Source organism: Dryobates pubescens, chromosome 4 (assembly GCF_014839835.1).
Source record: "Dryobates pubescens isolate bDryPub1 chromosome 4, bDryPub1.pri, whole genome shotgun sequence".
NCBI lineage: Eukaryota > Metazoa > Chordata > Aves > Piciformes > Picidae > Dryobates > Dryobates pubescens.
Genome location: NC_071615.1, coordinates 48,758,525 through 48,765,477, shown reverse-complemented (window position 1 = coordinate 48,765,477; position 6,953 = coordinate 48,758,525). Strand labels below are relative to the sequence as shown.

The following is a 6,953-nucleotide window of genomic DNA, read 5'->3' as shown; positions in this document are numbered from 1 at the left end:
ACGCTGAAAGCTGCCTTCCTCTCAAGTGAGCAAGCACAACCAGAGATGCCACACTACTACTGTCCCCTCTCCAAATGCAAAGAGGTTTGGGCCACGACACAACAAATCAACTTGCTGGATGTTTCAAAACAATTATACAAGTTTCTGAAGCATACTTAAAGAAAAAACTGCTCTAGGAAGAGCAACAGAAAACTCCTGCTTTTTATTTCATCAGCACCCACTGAGTGATGAGTTAGTGTCCCTTTTTCCACTAGAAGTTACTGTCTAGACAGAATTCTGGGCTAAGAAGCTTGTAGCATTTTACTATTCTTTGTTTCCTTGGCAGGACTCTTATTTAGGTAAGATTGGTGCAGTCAGGCATTAGATTTATAAACAGAAAAACAAACAAACAACCAAGATGAAAAAGTTTTCACACATTTCCTTAAGAGCCAGTTTCAGAAAGATACACACAAAGCAGTACTGCAAATCCAACTGCAATTGTTGAAAGAAAGAAAAACCACCAACCCCTAAACACAAACAGAAAACTCATATCAAAACACAATCTCTAGAGGTCCCCCCACGTGGAAACTATTTAATGGCATCCAAGCATTCACAAAAGTATTGTTGGCTACCTAAACAGCCATTCCTCAGCTCTGCCCAGAGCCTCTGAGGGCAGTTACAACACACAGGTCCATTTCAGCGTGCCCCGCGTCACCCACCCTCCTCAGGTAAGGAAACAACACCAACCTGCAGTTAGGAGGTGGATCTAAGGTGATGTCAGCCAATTCCTTCTGAATCCTGCAGCAATAAAGCAAGAAGGCAGAGAGTCACCGTGTGGGATAGCAGTTAACACATATGCCTTACACATCCAGCCGCTACAAGTTTGCAACACCACCCATCAGAGAGGCACGCTCAGGGCAGCCTCCCACCACTCCAAACACACTAAGCAGGACAGGTGTCCTAGTACAAGGGGGCAGCAAAGCAGGCAGGCACTGGGCATTGAGCCCCAAAGAGGTGCCCTGTTACATGCTCCCATGAAGATGCCAACCACACAGGGACAGTGGAGAAGACTGTCTGCTTTGCTTTGCCAACCAGAGCGTGAACGAGGGAAACCCTCTGCAAATGTGATGCACCAAGTGCTAAGAGGAAACCACTGTCTGAAAAGGAATTCTGTCTTGCTGGATTGAGAGAAATAGCCATTGCCAAATTGTCTACCACCAGCTTCCCCCAGCTTCCCATCATCATCCTAAGGAAAAACACCACCTCCAAGGAAGTGAATAACTGTGCGGTTCCCAAGGATGCTTAGGGGAAGGTGAAAGTCCCTTTCCACAGCTCCTGCACGCTCCTGTGACCTTCAGTTTTCCCTTCTCTCCAGCCTCAAGAGCCACACATTCCCACTTTCCCTCCTTCAGATTCCAGATGCTTGCTGGCTTCACCATGTCCAGACAACACCCTCTCCTCCCTGCCCAGATTATTCTGGGCTTACACTGCCTTTGCCACAAAATGCCCACCCAGCTATCATCCCCTTCCCTGGAGTCCCATTACTGTCTTCCCCTCCACACTTCCCCACCCAGCACTCAGCCTTCTTCCCTTCCCCTTTAAGCTCTGCCAGCATCCTTTGCCTCCCTTCCACTTGTCACACCACAGCCTTTTCATATTAGGCAGTTTACAATCTTCTTTCTCAAACAGTTACAACACATATACCCCACTTGCCACTATCTACATCAGTTTGCCATGGAAACCTGCTGAATGGAGACCTGGAATAACCAAGCTGCCTAAGTTCTAGAGTCACAGAGAAGGTAGTTGAGACAGCAGGGCATCTGCACAAAACCCCAGCCATTCCTGTGACACCTACAGAGGCAACCTCTCTGTGCTGCTTACTATTCTTACTGAAGGACTGCAAGTTTGCTGGAAAACTTCCATTTGTCAGCTCAGCTGTCTGGAGCAGGATGGTGCTGAATGGAGGTGAAACACAGAATAAATAAGAAATGGTAACTGTTGGGGTTTGGGTTGTTTGGGGTTTTTTTGCTCAAAGAGTGTCAAAAAAAACCCACCCCAAAAACCACATGCAGCTGTTCTGGAATTACTGTCCTGTGCAGCTCTCTCTCCCTCATGTAGACACTAACCTGGAATAAAGAGTATTTTAGTCTCAAAAAAACTCCCCCCCAACCCAAGCCCTGAGAAAAGACTGTTTTAGAGGAGGACATCCACAAGGGAAGCTGCTGTGGGTTATTTATTCTAGTCAACATCCAACCATACACAGAGAACTTAACATGACAAGCAGACAGAAAACCAGGCACACATTTGGTGAAGAAGATCTGGGGCTGTATCACATCACTTGCACTGGAAGTGCAGGCAAACTCCAAACTCTTCACAAATATTAATCGATCCCAGAAGCAGAGCTGGAAAAAAAGCCACTCTAGATCAGTCCCAGCTTACAGAGAGGGAAACTGACATTGAAATACAATGCCTTCCTCAGGACCACAGAGCTTCCAGTAACAAAGAAGAAATTAAGGTCCTACACACTAACCCTACACCATCCCTACAAGTGATGCCAGGAAGGAAAAGGAAAACACAGCAGAAGTAACCGAGGGACAGAACAACAGCCCAGAGGAAGACAAGACAGCAAAATGTTTGGGATGGGACAGAGGAAGCAGCAGGGAGAGAGACCAGAGAGCAGTGACATTGGGCAGACACTCACTCCACCAAGAAACAAAAAAAGTGAGCTAATGGCAGCTTTGTGTGGAAAGGTTCAGCACAGGAGAGATGAGGAATGAGAGTGAGATGAGGAATGAGAGCAGTGAGGGAACGGAGCAAAAGAAAATGAGGAAGGAGAGAAAATGCAACAAATCAGTAAGAAAATGGACTGCAACTCACCTCTTGGCACTAGTAGACAGCAACTTAGAGTTTTTACTCATGCTGACTTTGCTTTCCTTCTTCTTAGGCGTGCTTGCCTCTTTCTCTGTCTGTTGGTTGGAGGATGAAGATGAGGAGGAGCTGGTGCTGGCCCTCGAATCGTCATCCGACATAGCGACCCCCCCACCACACACCCCAACCTGGAAAGGAGACACCATGGGGTGTGGAGAACAAACAGTGAAGACACAGAGAGAGAGAGAGAAAAAGGCTGCTGACAATCTCACTCTGTGTTTGGGTCACGCTCCTTTCAAAAGGTCCTCACGTCTCCCTCTCCGTTTTAGGCCCAACAGCCAAAGCTGGAGGAGCAGCAGCCTCCCCTGCACTTCGGAACCCAGATGAGGAGGGGGAAATGGACTTTTAAAGCTCCCCCTCAGAAAGCAAGTGCGAAATGAAAGAGGACACTGGAACGAGCTCAAAGCAATTTCTTCTAAACTCCCCCAAACTGTACACACAAGAGGAGCCATCACCACCCACCACTATCCAGCCCAGGGGTGTAGGAGATAAAAATGGAACGGCTCCGGTCCCTCGGGCTCCGGAGAGGCACGTGAGGAGGCAAGGGGGGACGGGGCTGGGGGGCGACCATCGCCTGCACCAAGATGGAAGTGGGGCATCACTGGGGAGACCCCCGAAGGAGGATCTGCGACCTGCCTGCTGGATCGGGTGTTGAGAGCAGAGAGAGAGGAATGAGGGGAACGGCTAAGCAGGGAGTGGAATTGCAGTTAGGGGACCCACCGAGGCCCACTGCACCGAGGGGCATGCCAGCAAAGGGGGGAAGGAACAGAGGGTCTGTGCTGGGGGTGCGAGGAGAGAGAGGAGCAAAGCGCCAGGGCCTACAGGAGGTGAGAGCAGAGGGCCTAGGGAGGCCGGTGACAGGGAGGGGGGCAGAGAGGTGCCGGGGGGAAGCAGCCCGGTTTCATGCGGGCACCTCGGGAGTACAGGGAAGGAGGACGAGCACGGGGGGTCTGCAGCCGAGAGCAGCAAGAAGCCGTCGGGAAGGATAGGGGAGCAAGCAGGGCACCCCGTGAGAGTTAGGGTGGGCGCCAGGGGGGCAGCCGCCGGCCCGGGGCCAGAAGCGGCGGCGGAGCAGCCGCGGGCCAGGGGCCGGCACACAGCCGCCTCCCTCCGATGGCCACGGGCCCTCGGGGAGCTCCCGTGGCCCCGCCGGGCCGGCCCCCCTGCCGCCCCTCTGCCGGCAGAAAGACGGGGACCAGGGCGCCTGGCCGAGGTCCCCTGGCCGCGGGCCCGCAGGGCCGGGCGGCGAGGGGCCGGGGGGGACAGCGCTACCTGACAGCCCCGGGCGCGATCCCCCTGCCCCCGCGGCTCTGCCGCCTCCCGCCCCATCGCCGGGCCGCGGCGGGCCCTGCCCCTCGCCCCTGCCCCCGGGGCCAGCGGGGAGGACGGCGGGGGGTGCCCCGTCCCCGTACCTCTCCCTTTGTGTCTGGCTGCTCCTCCTCGGTGCGGCTGGGCCTGGCCACTCGTGTCTCTCTCGCTGGGAGAGAAGCGGAAGTGCTGCAACAGCAACTATTAAACAGGCAATGGCTTCCCTGGCTGCCTCCCCCACCGCCGAGCGGGGCTGGGGGACTGCGGGGCGGCGGGGCCGGGGGGGGCGGCAGCGGGGCCCCCGCAGCGGGGCTGGAGGGGGGTCCTGGCAGCCACAGTGCCCCGTGTCGTGTGTGTGTCTCTCCCAACACGCTCCGGCCGGTGCTAGGGAAGAAAGAAAGGGGCGCTCGGCGGAGGGGGGGATGTGAGTTTTTAATGAAGACCCTCTGGAAAGTAATCTGCAGGGGTGTCAAGGGGGGAGGGCTGAACACCTTCCCTGGCTCCGCTTCTGCTGCCGTGCAAGAGCCCCACAGGGACGCGGTGGAAGCAGGTGGCTGGGAAGAGGGGGCAAGCTCCCGGAGCTGCTTTTTTAACGCTGAGAGGAGATTATTAGGCTTCGCGGAGGGGGCTGCTTGCTTTCCTCCTATTCTTACAATTGTTTCGACCCCAGAACTTTTCCCTTGCCTCTCCTGCTTTGTCCCTCCGGTAGCAGCAGCAACTTCTCACCTGTCTCAGCTGGAAAGAAAAAAAAAGAGGGGGGGAGGGGGGGAAGGAGGAGAGAGGAAGGGGGAAGCAGGGGGGGGATAAGAAAAAAAGCCCAGCCCAAACTGCTTCCCTCTAGTAACCCAAAAGGAATCCCTGGCAGCTTTTACGTCTCTCACCTGTTTCAGCCCTAAAGCAGCAGCTGTGTCTTCCCTGCCTCGGCTTAGCCCTGAACCAGAAGCAGGAGCAGCCGCTTCCCACTCGCCCTCGCCTGGAGTTCAGGATTCCATTGTCCCCCACGCTGCACTTGGTGACATCACTGACACACAAAGAAGGGGTACTTCGTGATGTCATCAACTCATGCTGTGAGAGAAAACGAAATCCTGAGCTCGGGGCTGGGCACCGACAGCACGACATCCCTCGCAACCACCCCCCTTCGATTTTCCAAACTGGTTGTTGGGGATTTATTTCCGCCTCCCCCACCCCCCAGCCCCCCCGAGGGGGAGCCCTCCTGCGGGATCGGCACAGCGGCGTTCAGCAGCTAGTGTTGCATTTGCGAGGCGTTTGACTCATCTCCCCGAAATCTTTGCTGTCGATCTCTCCCTGTCCACCCAACGGAGAAAAGTACTGTGGCTGCAGCGAGCCTCCCCCAGCCCAGGCGTGGGAAGCAGCCCTCCCGTCCCGCGGTCCGCCTAGGGGGCTGCGGCGGCTCTGCCCGGACCCGCTGCTGAAGGGACAGTATTGGCCAGCATGCCTACCGACCTCACCCGGGGCAGATTTGGCTCGGTGCCGCCGGTTTCCACAGCCTACCGAGGGATCGCCTATCGAATTACTCGGTATTTTCAGTGGCCGAAAATACAGTGACTGTCACCACCGCGCATCACGGTGATGAATAGAATTTGCATGTCCACCTCTCCTCCCGCCGGAGGACCTCGAGGTGATGCACTGGCACAGCCGGCGGCTGCCTCGGCAGATCACTGTTAGGCTGCGACGCCCTGGAACTCCCGGGGGTTCAATGAGGAAAGCCGGCACGGAAGGGCGGCACGACCCCGCGCCGGGGAACACGCCGGGGCTGGACATCACCCCGGGGCTGGACATCACCCCGGGGCGGCAGCCGAGGCTGGCTCCTCCTGCAGACCCCGCGTCTCGGCTAGCCCTGCGCTGTCTGTTCGCGGGAGCCGCCTCAGGGCCCGGGCCCGGCTCTGCCTTCCTCCGCTGGGCACGGCAAAGACGGCCCCAGCGGGTGGCAGGCCTCCCTCCGGCCGCTTTTGGGCAGCCTGAGGGGTTCGACGGGCGCAAAGAGGGCTCTGGTCCAGCTGCGGGAAGCTTGGCCGAGCCCACGCCGTGAACGGCCTTGCCTCGGTGCTGCATTCGGGCTCCCGTGGGACCCTGCCCGCAGGTGGGACAAGTGGTGTGAGGCTTGTCCCAGAGGTGAGCCTCTCTGGGATGACTCTAGCCTACAGCGAGGGTGCAGCCTTGAGAGGAAAAAATAGCCTTGAACATTGGGTGGGGTAATAAATGCATGTGGGGACAGTTTGGGACAGTTGGGACCTGAAGAAAAAGAGTGTTTGGGCCAGCTGTAAGCAGAACTGCCAGGAGATGCTAAGCCTCTCCTCCATGGGTCAGCAGCTTCACACTTTTGTGACTCACCATGAGGATCTGGTCATGGCACTGATTTTTCACCATTTTAATCCAGTTGTCCTTGAGCCAGAGGCACCCCTTGAGGGGACAGCTGTGCAGGAACAGTCTTTGTCACCCTCTCCTTTCTTTCCTTGGACCTTCTCTCCTGCTTCTCTCTCCACACCCTCCCTCTTTCTCCCTCCTCCCCCATTTTCTGGACATACCTCAGAAGCACCTCATTTCTTCTGGACTGATCCCAAAAATACCTACACTCCCCACAAACTTGCTGCCCAGTCTCCTGTGTGGCTGAGCTGTGCAGCATGTTCCATTGGCACACCAGGGGCACTGTGAAAGTCACCCTGACGAAAGAATTCTGCTGCAGTGGAATTCCTGGTCTATGGGTGGGGTTTTGGAGC

The 6,953-nt window shown here is 55.9% G+C and overlaps 1 long non-coding RNA gene across 2 annotated transcripts; it reads right to left on the bottom strand.

Annotated features, from left to right (window-relative positions):
• Positions 1-726: 726 nt before the first annotated feature.
• On the bottom strand, positions 727-5,248 carry LOC128897187 (uncharacterized). 2 transcript variants are annotated; one of them, XR_008462235.1, is made up of 3 exons: positions 5,097-5,248; positions 2,857-3,035; positions 727-777 (listed from the first exon to the last, which is right to left on the bottom strand). It is a non-coding gene; the product is annotated as an uncharacterized LOC128897187 (long non-coding RNA). The 2 variants fall into 2 exon arrangements; XR_008462234.1 differs by lacking the exon at positions 5,097-5,248 and adding an exon at positions 4,320-4,449.
• Positions 5,249-6,953: the final 1,705 nt, after the last annotated feature.